Here is a 14,013-nt window from a genome sequence, read left to right on the forward strand (position 1 = left end):
AGGATTCGTCCCCATTCCCTGGAATAAGCAGGATACTACGACGAACTTCAAACTCAGGACGCACAGCGCCCCGAACCCGGTAGTGGAGCAGGAATAATGCGCGCGCGCTCAGCACCCGGGGCTCGCGGATCCCGGGAACGCGCCTCCCCCGCCCCGCCCGGTGCGCGCGCCGCCCGAGGCTCACGTGACCCCCGGCGCGTCGACAGCGAGAGAGGGCGGGGGCTGGGGCTGGCTCCGCAGCGCCGCGCAGGCGTCCCAGGGACGCGCGGAGCGGAGCCCCTCCTGCTCTCTCTAGGCGTCAAAATGGCGGCGAGGGGAACCTGGAGCAGTCCCGGAGCCTGAGCCACTGACAGGAGCGCAGAAGGCGGCAGCGGCGGCGGCAGGAGGAGGAGGAGGATGGCTGGGGGTGCTGGCGCCGGTGCGGACCGCGGTGCTGGTGGCGGCGGCGGCGGGGGCGACGGCCGCGGTTCCAGCGGCGGTAGCAGCAGCAGCGGCGGGAGGAGCCTCCGGGGTGAGTGTCCCTCGGTGTCTCTGAGGCTGTGAGCCGAGGCTGTGCCGGGCGCGGCGCTGGGCGTCCCGGCGAGGAAGGGGCTGTGCCTGGGTGGTGAGGGGGCCGTGCCTTGGTCGGGCCGCCGCGGGAGGCGCCGGACCGCCGCCGGGGAAGGAACAGTCGTCTGTCCGGGGGTGAGGCGACGGCGGCGTCGGCAGACTGGCCGGTCCCCGTGCCCTCCGAGGGGCGGGCTTGGCGGCGCGCCGCTGTCCCGGGGGCAGAGGCTCGAGGTGTGGCGCTCGGGGCGCGGGGAGCGGCCCTAGGTGGCCGCGGCGGCCGCCCCGCCAGCTCTTCTCGGAGGGGCTGGACCCGCCGCTCCCAGGACGCCGGGAAACCGCTCCGAAGGCTCGGGGGCGTGTTTACCCGGCTGCGGGGCTGCGACCGCCCGGGGTGGACTTGAGAGCGGCCGGCCGGAATTGAAGAGGGACCAGGCCTGTCGACGGCTGCTCCCAGGGGGAGAAGTTAGCTCGTACGGGTAAGTTTCTGTTTCGGGATCAGACTGGAATCGCGCTTTGACAGGTTGGAAGGGAGACAATGCTGAGTGTTTGATAAAGGAGTCTGTGCCTGGAGTACTCGAGTGGCTAAAAGCGTACCTTTTTCAGTGTGTTATCATTTGCACAATTGTTTATTATCCTTACTCCAACGATGAGAACTTTCACGCCGGTTTTGGGGTTGTTTTTTTTTTTTTTTTTTTTTGGTTTTGTGTTTGCTTTTTGAGAAGCTTTGAGTGTTGCTTCTGCTTTGAACTACAATAGCACGTCTTCACATTCCAGCACACATAATAAGTACTGTGCATTAGGCCTAATTTACAGAAGCAGCTTTGGTTATCTTTACCAGAGCACCATTCCCTCTGCTGAAACATCTTACCGTAACGAGGCCATAGGCATTTTTTCAGAATTACTTAGTTTTTTCAGCAAACACAGACATTTGTCTTTGAATAGCATCCATTTCTTTTAGATTGCTGAAATAAATTACTTTTTTCCGGAAATGTGGAAGAAATATTTGCAATTGTAAGAATCACTTTTTTTTTTTAATCCTCACCAGAGGATATTTTTCCATTGCTTTTTCAGAGAGAGTGGAAGGGGGAGAGAGAGAGAAACATCAATGTGAATGAGAGACATACAGTGGTTGCCTCCCGCTTAGGGGCACAGGGATGGAGCCTGCAGTTGAGGAACGTGCCTTTGGCCGGAATGGAAGGGACTCTTCAGTCCCAGGGCGGACGCTCTAACCATTGAGCCAAACCGGCTAGGGCAAGAATCACACTTTAATGGCAGCTGTGGTTAAACTTATCTTGGGATTTTGGAGTCAGGAAAACCTTTAGAGATCTGGTGCGACTTGTTTTAGAGCTGGGAAACTGGCACAGGTAGATGAGTGGGTCCTACAGCTCCTCAGGGATTGGACCAAAACTAGAATGTAGGCCTGTCTACACCCCATTTAAAGAACTCTTTTCACTACACTCCTGATCCTCTTGTTCATATTGCAACCTTCACCATTAGTACCCATCCCTAGGTCTTTGTGCAGCAAAGTTGAAAGCAGAAAAGAAAGAACCTTGCTCTGATTCTGACGGTTACCATCAGTTACCATAAGTAACTGATGATTTTTTTTCCTAACCTGAATTTAATAAAAACTGACAGTTCATTTAGAGTTTTCATAGGCCTGTGACTGCATTTTGCCCAGTTATAGCATGCATAGCTCATTCTTGCATGCATTTAGTAAAACCCAAAGGTGAATATTTTGTCCTATAACCTAACTACTGTACTGTTCTGTGCCCCAACACCAGCATTTAAACAAGTTTTTTGTATCAGATTCTAATTTTAGGATTTAAAACACCTGTTCTATGTTTGCTGCATTGTACCACCTAGTTTCCATGTGTCTTGTGTCACGGCAATTTCTTTGTCGTGTCAGAGGTTAACTTTCAGAAATACAGTAATGTCGAATGATTCTGACTTCATAATTTAGTCAATGAAATGCACACATCCAAAATTGCACCTTGTGTCCAATTAAACAGGTGGTCTGCTTTGTGTTTTGCATTATACTACAGGAAGAAAACAGAAAGTGTAATATATAGACTTTACTCTCAGGAAAGATAAGATATGTATCTGTGAGTCTAGAAGACAGTCTAGTAAGTTCTACCAATGCAAAGAATGCTGTTGGTGTTCTGGTTAGAGGGAGATGAATGAGGTGTCAGGAGTCTAAAGAACTTCCTGGAACACTTGGGACTTGAGCTAGCCTCTGAGGGTTTAGATTTACAGAGAGATTGGAGCAGTTACTTTGTGAGGTAAAAGCAAGAGTATAATGTGGAGATTAGTTTGGGAGGAGGGGTGTGAAGGGAAACTAGGATGAGCTGACTAAATTTCTTTGGGGAACTAAAAGGAAAACATGAGACAGTTGGAAGATTTCTGTCTGCATGAGTTTGAATATTGGATTGAGATTTAGATTTTTACCCTCTTTTGCAAGATCCGGGGAGCCTTTGAAAGTTTGGAGGCCAGACATTAATGTGATAAACCAACAAGATGGACCTCTCAGTTATCTACAGATTAAGTTAGAGTGAGAAGAGACTGGACTGAACCAGGGACGACGGTAGCTATTGCGATTACCTGGATGTGAGATGAGATCTTAGACTAGGATAGAGTCGATAGGAAGGATATATAGCAGATGTTGTTTTTGTTTTTATTGTAGTAAATATACATAATATAAAATTCCAGTTGTGCAATTGCCCTCACCAGTGTGGCTCAGTAGGTTGGGCATTGTCCTGTGCACCAAGTGATTGCCGGTTCTATTGGCTGGTTGACTCCTGGTCAAGGGCACATGCCCAGTTGCTGGCTCGATCCCTGGTAGGGGGCATGCAGAAGGCAGCCGATAGATGTTGCACTCTCACATCAATGGTTTCTCTCCCCTCCCCCATCCCTTCCTCTCTCTCTAAAAATCAATATTTTTTTTAAAAAAGAAAAAGATTGTTGCACAACCATCACCACCATCCATCTCCTATACTCTCTTCATCTTCCCCAACTGAAATTTTCTATCTGTGAAACACTAACTTACCATTTCCCTTTACCCAGTCTCTGGCAATCACCATTCTACTTTCTGTCTCTGAATTTGACTACACTGGGAACCTCATATAAGTGGAATCATACAATATTTATACTTATGTGACTGGCTTATTTCACTTAGCATAATATCTTCATGGTTCATCTATCTTGTAGCATTTGTCAGAATTTCTTTCCTTTTTAAGGCTGAATAGTACTCCATTGTACGTATATAATACACTCTTTATTCACACATTTATCTGTCTGTGGGTACTTGGTTTGCCCCCATTTTGAGACTGTTGTGAATAATGTTGCTATGAGCATAGGTGTACAAATATCTGAGCACGTGCTTTCAATTCTTTTTGGTGTAAACCCAGAAAGTTTTGCTTTTCCATCAGCACTGTATAAGGGTTCCAATTTCTCCACACCTTCCTCAACAATTGCTATTTTATTTTTATAATAGTCATACTAATGGGTGTAAAGTGGCATCTGATTCTGATTTGCATATCTTCTTTGGAGAAATACCTATTTAAATTATTTACCCATTTTTAAATTAAATTTCTTTGTTATTGTTGGTAGTTATTTATGTGTTCTGGATATCAGTCTCTTATCACATATATGATTTGCAGATATTTTCTGCCATTCTGTGCATTGCCTTTTCACTCTGTTGAGTGTCCTTTGATGCATAAAAGTTTAAAAATTTTTTTGTTTTTTTAAAATTTTATTTATTTATTATTGATTTTAGAGAGGGAAGAAGGGGAGGGAGAGAGAGAGAAAGAAAGAGAAGCATCAGTGTGAGAGAGAGACATGGATTGGTTGCCTCCTGTACACGTCCTGACCGGGAGTCGAACCCATGACCCTTTAGTGCCACCCAACTGAGCCACACCAGTCAGGGCCAAAAGTTTTTAATTTTGATGAAATTCAACTTACCAAACTTCACTCTAAAAAGAAACAGGCAAGTGAGTTTTTAAAAAAGAGGTATCTTAAAAAATGAGGTAATATTTTTCTTTTTAAGTTGATATTAGTGGAAGCAAGTTAATTATCAGAGTCCAAAATTTCAGAGTCATAATTAACTTTAGGTTTATATTGAAATTCAAACATTCAGTCCCTAGCTTATTTGCAAGAGAAATTGAAAAAATATTCAATGCAAATTGCAGTATTTTTTTTTTTAATGCAGCATTTTTTAAAATGTTTTTTATTTGTTTTAGATGGCGGGAAGGAGAGAGAGAGAGAGAAACATCATCAATTGGCTGCTTCCTGCACCCACCCGGATCAGAGATGGGACCTGAAACCCAGGCATGTGATCTGAGTGGACATCAAACCAGCAACCTTCCGGTGCATGGGATGACACTCCAACCAATTGAGCCACACCAGCCAGGGCTGCAGTGACTTTTAATTTTTTTTTAATTATTAAAATTTTGACAGTCTGTAAATTTGGCATTACAAATTGAGTTTTTTTTACATCCTTACTGTCTTAAATAATATAGAAACTTCAAAAACATATAATGTACTAAATTTTATAATTCACATTAAATCCATGTAATGTATATTATGTTAAGGTTGGAATAAATAGGAATGATCATAATGCAATACACACAATACCCTTTAGATCACAGAATTCAGGCCCTGGCCGTTGTGCTTAGTTGGTTGAGTGTCGTCCCTGTACCAAAAGGTCGCTGGTTCGATTCCTGGCCAGGGCTGGCTCTACCTGACAGCTGATCTGTGTTTCTCTCCCTCTCCCTTCCTCTCTCTCTAAAATCAATTAAAAATATATATATTTTTTAATCACAAAATTCAAAACAAGTCCCTCTTTTTGAGCATTGTTGGAGTGTTTTTAGATATAGTTGTGATGGGACACTGGGCTGGGATTCAAACCCCCACTCAGACTGTGACTACTGTTTATATGATTTTAAGCAAGCCATTTAACCTGTCTGAGGCTTAATTTTCCTCATCTGTAAAACAAAAAAAAGTGTGTGTGTGTGTGTGTTACGTATGTATATATGTATGTATAAGCAGTGTCTTGCATAGCTGCTTTGCCACCTTGCAAGCATTTATTCCATCCTTTCCCTCGCTGTTTCCACTTCATTATTAGTCTGGACTATTTATTGAACAGCCTACCAACCAAGTCTTGGCCAGTTAGTCTTCTGTTCTCCCTCTTTTCTCTGGCAGTTCTCTATATTGCTACCATACTTAACGTTTCTAAAAAACACTATTGGAGCATATTACTTCCCTACCTAAACATTTGTTAATTTTCCATTGTCTATAGGATAAAGTCCAAATTCACAAGAGTTTGAGACTGTTCAACCTTAGATTTCCCATCACTCCAGCCATACCAGCCAAACAAGCTGCTACTTGTTTTCTTCTGTTTTTCATGTGTTTATCCCAGTTTTTGGAGTTTTTATTCTTTGTCATCCAGGAGACTGAGAAAATGATTCATCACCTACTCCAGGGCTAGATTTTGATTATTCCAAGCCAGTCAACTCAAGGCATTTCCCTATAAACTGTTATTTGTCCCAGTCAGATTGAAGGGAAGGAGACATTCTGTTTCTGGGGGAGAGGATTTTTCCCTTTTTGTATATGAACATGTGATCCAAATTGCCACTGGAATGATGAAGCATGCCCTGAGGATGGCAGAGCAGTGAGGTAGCATGTACTTGGGTCATGATAACATTATTTTAGACATATATTGTACTGGGCCTGGAGCTTTCCCTACCCAAGGATTTCTCCTCATGACAGATATATTTGTTATTGGTTAAGCCAATTCTTTGGAGTTATTTGCCATCAAAAAATCTCTTGATTGATACAATCCTCTTTATTTTTCTAGACTCAGTTTAAACATGACCTTTACCAGTAGTTATAGTACTCATTCCATTAGTACTTTGGACCTGTCTTCCAGCCCTTACTGCAGTGTACTAGAATCACTTGCTTGTATGTATGCCTTCTCCACAGAACTCTGTGTACTTTGAGCCAAAGCCTATAGTATGTAGCACAATGTCTGGTACATTATAGATACTCAGTGAGTGAGTTGTTAGGATGAAATAACAACATGAAAAAGTACTTTGTAAATAATTTTTAAATAAACATAAGGTATGGTATTGTCTTTAAACTAAAGTGAAATGGAAAAATCAATTAGACAAGACATGCAAAGTGGTTTTTGCTTGCCCTTATTTTCTGAAAGTGTTCGCTTAGATAAAAAGTTTGACAGTCTCTTAAATGTTATGGAAAAATCTTACCTGCTAAAGAGGAATCCTGAAAGGAGCAATAAATGAATTGTGTTAATATACAATTCCCTCCCTTTCCCCCTCCCCTCCCCTCCCCTCCCCTCCCCTCCCCTCCCCTCCCCTCCCCTCCCCTCCCCTCCCCTCCCCTCCCCTCCCCTCCCCTCCCCTCCCCTCCCCTCCCCTCCCCTCCCCTCCCCTCCCCTCCCCTCCCCTCCCCTCCCCTCCCCTCCCCTCCCCTCCCCTCCCCTCCCCTCCCCTCCCCTCCCCTCCCCTCCCCTCCCCTCCCCTCCCCTCCCCTCCCCTCCCCTCAGAGGGAGACTTGAATGCCAGAACTAACTTCAAGGATAATATGTGTCTTTTTTCCCTATATTTTGAAATTATATTAAGCCTGTTTTATCTGTGGATTTTTTTTAGAGAAAAATTTCATAATTTGCTTCATAAGGCCTAGTTATTCTTGTCTTCAGACTTTCCCAAAATATTTTTTGCTTGCTTGAGACTAGACATGAGAAATTTTCTGGTAAGCAAAAAAGCTTTTGTGGCAGAACAGAATGAGTTTGTAGCAAATGTTAGTAATAGCTTATGACAGAGAAATCTCACTTAAACCTTAATTACTAAGTCAGAGTTCTGTCACATGCTTCAACAATAAAGTCTGACAAAGGAGAATTAAAATTCCCAGTTCCAAGGATTGAAACCCATCAAATATGGTTAAATCCACAAATACAAATACATAAAATTGTTTTTAAAAAGCTCTCTCCTCATACTTAGAGGATGATGGGAAGTTAATTGTTTTCAAAATTGGTAAATCTAAAAATTTATTTGACCTTTTCTGTGCAAAGTGTACATCAAACAATTGAATAGTTGAGTTTTTTTTTACAGAAGCATTCCAACTAATGCATAAAGAAGGAATAATAGAATATTTCCATGTTCCAACCCTTAATGAATTAATGACTGTAGTTGGTGATCATTGATAATTGTTAATATCAGACTGAGAAATAGACATTTTGTACCTATTTGTTTGTTTGTTTTGTTTTTTTGTTAATTCTCATCCAAGGATATTTTTTCCATTGATATTTTAGAGAAAGTGGAAGGGACAGAGGGGTGTGGGGAGAGAGAGAAACATCGATGCAAGAGGGACACACCCAGTTGGTTGGGTACCACACGCATCTCCGCCAGAGTCAGGGAATGAACCTGCAACCCAGATATATGCCCTTGACCAGAATTGAACCCGCAACCCTTTGGTCCACAGGCCAACACTCTTAACCACTGAGCCATGCCAGCCAGAGTTGTATCTGTTGTTGGAAGTACACACCACCACCTATGAAGCAGTCTTGGCAAAATAAACTTTAAAATACAACAATAATTCTGAATCTAATAAAGTCACTGGGTCTAATTATCAATTACAGGAAATACAGGAATCAGAAGAACATATTAAACTGCATCATGGTGATGTATTTGGCAAAATCCAGAAGCTACCAGATAACCTGACTTTTTCAAAAAGAAAATTACCAGGAGGAAAAGTATGGGTGCAGGGAGGAACCTGTTTAAAGAAGATTTAAGAACCCTGACCGTTGTGGTTTGAACATCAAATTACCGGGGGGAAAAGGATGGGTGCAGGGAGGAACCTGTTAAAGAAGATTTAAGAGCCCTGACCGTTGTGGTTAGAACTTTGGCCTGGGCATTGAAGGGTCACAGGTTCCGTTTCCAGTCAAGGGCACGCGCCTAGTTTGCAAGTTTGATCCCCATCCCTGATGTTGCATGCGGGAGGCAACCAGTTGATGTGGCTCTCTCACAGCGATGTCTCTCTCCCTCTTTTCCTCCCTCCCTGCCTTCCACTCTCTCTAAAAAAAAATCAGTGGAAAAAATATCCTTGTGTAAGGATTAACAAACAAAAAAAGATTTAAATGACATAGTTATCCAGTCACAATGTTTTTTGGAATCAGAACCTTATTTGAGTTCTGATTTTAAAAAGCTAAGAAAAAAAATGAAAGGGGAAATGTGAACACTGCCTGGGAGGTTCTTATTGAGAAATTATTGTTTGTTATTTTAGTTGTGATAATGGTATTGTAGTTCTTTTAGATTCTTTCTTTTAGAGATGCATAAGGAAATGTTGACGGATGGAATAATATGCTATCTGGGACTTGGCATCAAAATAATCCAGAGGGATTGGGTAGAGAGTGGATTGGGATATAGTGATACAAGACTACCACAAATTGGTAATTGTTGAAATTTGGTGATGGGTGGAGGTTTGTTTTACTGTTCTCTCTACTTTTGTGTATATTTTTTTCTTTTTTTACAGAAATTACAAAAATATCTCCTGCAAAGGAGGAAAAAACAAGTAATAGGAAGGAGTGAAAATAAAGAAGTATAGTCATAATTGCCTTTTCTGTTTGAATGCTAGGAGGCTGAATATAATTCACAGTCCAGAAACTTTTTATTGTTCATCAACAATGCAGAGCATTGGAGATTAAGATCTATTTCCTAACCTTAAATGGGGGTGGTAGAGGGGAAACTTTAGCAGTTTAAGACTTGAGTAACAAAAGCAGCAGTGCAGTAGACATAGAGTAGCAGAAGGAAGACATGGCTGTTTTCTTCAGAAAGATTGGTATGGAACTGGATGCTTTTGAGATGCTTTCTTGTTTAGGGAAGAAAACACTAAATTAGGGATCAAAATGCTTAGGATTTAGTTTTGAAGCTTTGCCATTTTACCACATATATTTTACTTCAGGTAAATCACTTCACATTCTACCTTAACTGCCTCATTCAGACATAAGAAAATGAAGCCTGTCCTACATCAAAGACTTAATGTAAGAATAAAAGGACTTAATGTGTAAAAAAGCACTTGTAAACTAAATATCCCTATAAGATACTTGCCTTACAATCATTAAAAGAACATACAAAACAGAAAACATGTCATTGCTTTTCTACCTATATTAGTGGGGATTTTAAATTATGGTTAAAAATATGTAACAAAATTTACAATTTTAACCAGTTTTAATTGTATAGTTCTATGGCTTTAAGTACATTCGTATTGTTGTGCACCCATCACCACCATCTATCCCCAGAACGTTTTCTATGTTCTTCAACTGAAGCTCTGTGCCCAATGAATACTAACTCTCCAGCCCCTAGGAACTGTCATTCCACTCTCTTTCTCTGATTCTGACTACTCTCGGTACCTCATATAAATAAACTCATATGATATTTGTCCTTCTGTGACTTGCTTTTTTCACTTAACATAATATCCTCGGGACTTATCTATGATGTAACGTGTCAGAATTTCCTTCCTTTTTAAGGCCTAAAAATATTCCATTATGTGTATAGTTAATGTTTTGTTCACCCATTCATCTGTTGATGGGCACTTAGTTTTTGTTTCTACCTTTAAGCTATTGTGAATAATGTTGCTGTGAACGTGTGTGTACAAATATCTGTTCAAGTTCTTGTTTTTATTTTTGGGAGGTATATAGCCAGAGTGGAATTGCTAGATTGTGGGATAATTCTGTGTTCAGTTTTTTGAGGAATTAGTGTTTTTTTAAAAATAATTACTTTATTGCATATGTATTTTTATTATTATTGATTTTAGAGAGAGAGAAAGAGAGAGAAACATCGATTGGTTGCCTACTGTACTCATCCTGACTGGGGATTGAACCCACAACCTGGGTATGTGCACTGACCAGGAATCAAACCTACAACCTTTCATTGTACAGAATGATGCTCCAACCAGCTGAGCCACACCAGCCAGGGCTATTGCTTATGTATTTTGAAACATCCCAACAGAGTCATATTTGAGGCTCTGATTTGTGATCCATGAGTCCCTTTTTTCTTTTCTTTTGGGAAACGTTTTCCCCACTCCCACCCCAAGTACTAGTGTAATTTTTAAATCATACTTTTCTAATAGGCTTTGACTATATACAAGGAATATGGATCCTGGGAAACAGTTTTTGGACTGAAAAGTTTAAAGAATGGTTACAAACAAGTCTTATTAAATGTGTATTTTTTAAAAACTGATTTCATTCAGCAGTTTTCAACTCAATTCCTCCTATGCATGAGGCACTGTTCTATGTTCTGAAGATTTAGTGTTGGATAAATGAAATTCTGGCTCTCATAGAGCTTACATTGTAGTGTGAGTCAGTTAGCAAGCAAACAGGAAGGAATATAATTTTAAGTGCTGAAAAGTGCTGTAAAGAAGAATTAGCTAAAGAAACGGAATAGAGAATTGTGGATGGGATGGAATAGGATAAAAAATTTTTTTTAATATACAGGATGATTAGGAAAAGCCTCTTTGAGGGTAGGACATTTGAGCAAAGACCTGAATAAAATGAGAGAGCGAACCATGTGAAGAATTTGTGAAAAGTCCAGGAGAAGGGAATAGCAGGCCCCAAGGTAGGAGCAGGATGCTTTTTAAAGACACAACTCAGGAGTGAAATGAAGACCTGTCTCAACTAGCACGTAGTACTCTCATAAGGATGATTTATCTCAGTAGAAAGAAAGGTAAGGGAAAAACTAAAGATTGGAAAAAATGTTAGGGAATTTTATTCATATATTTATCCTGTTAATGACTTTAGAAAACATTGTACATCTATTCATTTGTGGGGTGGGAGATGCTGGCAAGGTATTACTGCTGCCAAGATGATATTCCAACAATGATACCACATAGAACATACCCTCTTCCTGTGAGATGTTATTTTTCTTGGCACAGTGAACCCAAAACATATTTATCTTCTGTTCAGAAAAGACAGATATGAGACAACTGATGAAGAGAATCTTGGTTTCAAGAAGTGATCTCTAAAAATCTTAGTTAATAAAATACTTTAATATATATGATATCTTACTGATAGTATCTAGATGACAATACAAATACTGTTGGGTGAACACATGGACTCAGACATGTTAAATATTCGAGGAGAACTGTGATAGCACCTTTGTTTTGCCAGGCACTGTGCAGTAATGCAGAATTATGCCTAAATGGCTTTGTGCCTTGAGGAATGAACAGTATCCCTTCTTAGATCCTCCATTTGTCTTTTGCAAACATTGATAGGACATTTGTAAATAAAATCCTCAATCAGAAGTAGATGAATTATCATATTGAAAGAATGCTGTATTGTAATACATGTCTCTTCAGAACTGAAAATACTAGTATTAGGAAACTTGTTTTTAGATTTCTTCCTATGCTGTGTTTGCATTATTTCTTCCTTGGTATGTCTTTCTGAAACCTCAAACCCATTATCTTTATTATTCCCAGTTTACCTTCACATTGCATCCCATGTTTCTTCTTGGTTCACAGCATTTCTAACTACCCAGTCATGCAAGGTAGAGACCTCATCACCATTCCCTTCTCCCTCTCTATCACCCCCTCACTAATTTGTTGAACATTTACTAGTTGTTCTATGATAAGGGCTTCATATGAATTATCTTAATTTTTTACTATAGATATCCTCAACAAATGCAAAATGGTGTTTTAGGAGATGCAGACTTTCATTGCATAAACATGACCTAGAATATCTGTTCCACTGTCATATATTTTTACTGTAATATCCACTTCCTGTGTTTCTGCTACAGCAAGTAGGTAACACAGGATGAACAGTGGGGCTCAGGAAAATTTTTTTTATCATAGTTCCAAGAAAGGCCTCTAAAAATTCTTACTAGGTTAAGAGTTTTGTCTGATTTTCTACTTGTTTTGTGTGTGTGTGTGTCTCTGTGTTTTAAATATATCTTTATTGATTTCAGAGAGAGGGAGGGAAAGGGAGGGAGAGAGAGAGTTGAAACATGAATGGTGAGAGAGTTGTCATTGATCAGCTGCCTCCTGCACGCCCCCAACTGGGGATCGAGCCTGCAACCCGGGCATGTGCCCTGACTGGGAATTGAACCACGATCTCCTGGATTCTAGGCCGATGCTCAACCACTGAGCCACGCCCGGCCGGGCTACTTCTTGTTTTATGTAAGGTTTCATTGATGTCTCTGCAAGAGGGTTCTTCATAGTTTCTCAAAACTTGCTCATCATCAAACCTATCATTGCTTCCTTTACTAGGACCGCTGTATACAAAATTTTTCTAATTATAGACTTAAGAAATTTAGGAACACATCTTCATTTGATACGCTTACAAAGATTCTGTAGATATCTGCGGGTACTCTAATGGGCAGAAGCCCATCAGAATGGAATGTATGGCCATTATTAAAGCTAATGCCCCACTGGCCAGGTAGCTTATTTGGTTAGTGCACCCTCCCAATACACCAAGGTTGCAGATTGGGTCCCCTGGTCAGGGTGCATACAAGAAACCAGTGAATGCATAAGTAAGTGGAACAACAAATCATTTCTCCCCTCTCACTCTCTAAAATCAATAAAAAATAATTAAATAAAGCCAATGCCTCATTATATATAGCTTGTTCTTTTTACTGAAAATTTAAAGTACTGGGTTTTCCTCCCATGTTTGTCTGAACTCTCTTAGTCTGGGGGATGTGAGGGAAAATAGAATTTTAATACAGAGTTATCTCTAGCTCCCAAACCATTATATCTTCCCATTTATAAGAACTTGAATAATTCATGGGACCATTCACATGACTATTCCCTTGATCCAATACTTTGGAATTGGATGTCTTTATGAAAACTGCCTTGGATAAGGGTACTGTTGAGTGTTTGTATTCATGGTTCTGTTTTGTGCTTTATTTTTCTCTTCCCCACGTGCAGCCATAGTCTCAGGCTTACTATCAGATTCACTCAGCATGGTTTTTTTTCCTCTCCAACTCTGCCATGGAACCCTCAAAAACTCATCAACAAGAAATAAGCCCTTATATATTTTTTAACATTTGCTAAATAAGTTTGTATGAGAAAATGGGAATTTTTTGGTTTTGAATGGTTTATGAGAAATTTTGTTTTCTAAATTCAGTTTCTTTTAATGTATTCTTTGCTTTCAGTTCTCTGCAAATCCTCTGTAAATGCTAACCTAGACTGAGATTTCTCATTCACTTCTCTAAAACACCCAGAGTCACTTTTCTATATATCACTAAGCTAACAGTAGAAACAGTTGTCCCAGTTAAAAACAAGGATTTCATTTATTCATTCAAATAGTGTGTGTCTGACTTAAAGCTAGTCTTTCTATCATGAACCAAATGGCACAGTTGATTGGACAGGTTCTACCATCTGTCTTGAGCCTCATAGTCATTTCCACCTTCTGATTGTAGGCCCTTTTTCCTAGCTGTTGGAGAAAAAAATTTTGACCCTTTT

General features: G+C 40.6%; 1 protein-coding gene across 2 annotated transcripts in view; it reads left to right on the forward strand.

Moving 5' to 3' along the window:
* Positions 1–440: 440 nt before the first annotated feature.
* The window catches only part of BTBD7 (BTB domain containing 7), a 62,447-nt gene continuing 48,874 nt past the window's right edge, over positions 441–14,013 (forward strand). For both annotated transcript variants that reach the window (XM_087818467.1, XM_087818472.1), the window contains exon 1: positions 441–511. The gene's annotated coding sequence lies outside the window, so the exon portion shown is untranslated. The remainder of the gene's footprint in view (positions 512–14,013) is intronic.

This window comes from Miniopterus natalensis, chromosome 1 (genome assembly GCF_054644295.1).
Source record: "Miniopterus natalensis isolate mMinNat1 chromosome 1, mMinNat1.hap1, whole genome shotgun sequence".
Taxonomy (NCBI): Eukaryota; Metazoa; Chordata; class Mammalia; order Chiroptera; family Miniopteridae; genus Miniopterus; species Miniopterus natalensis.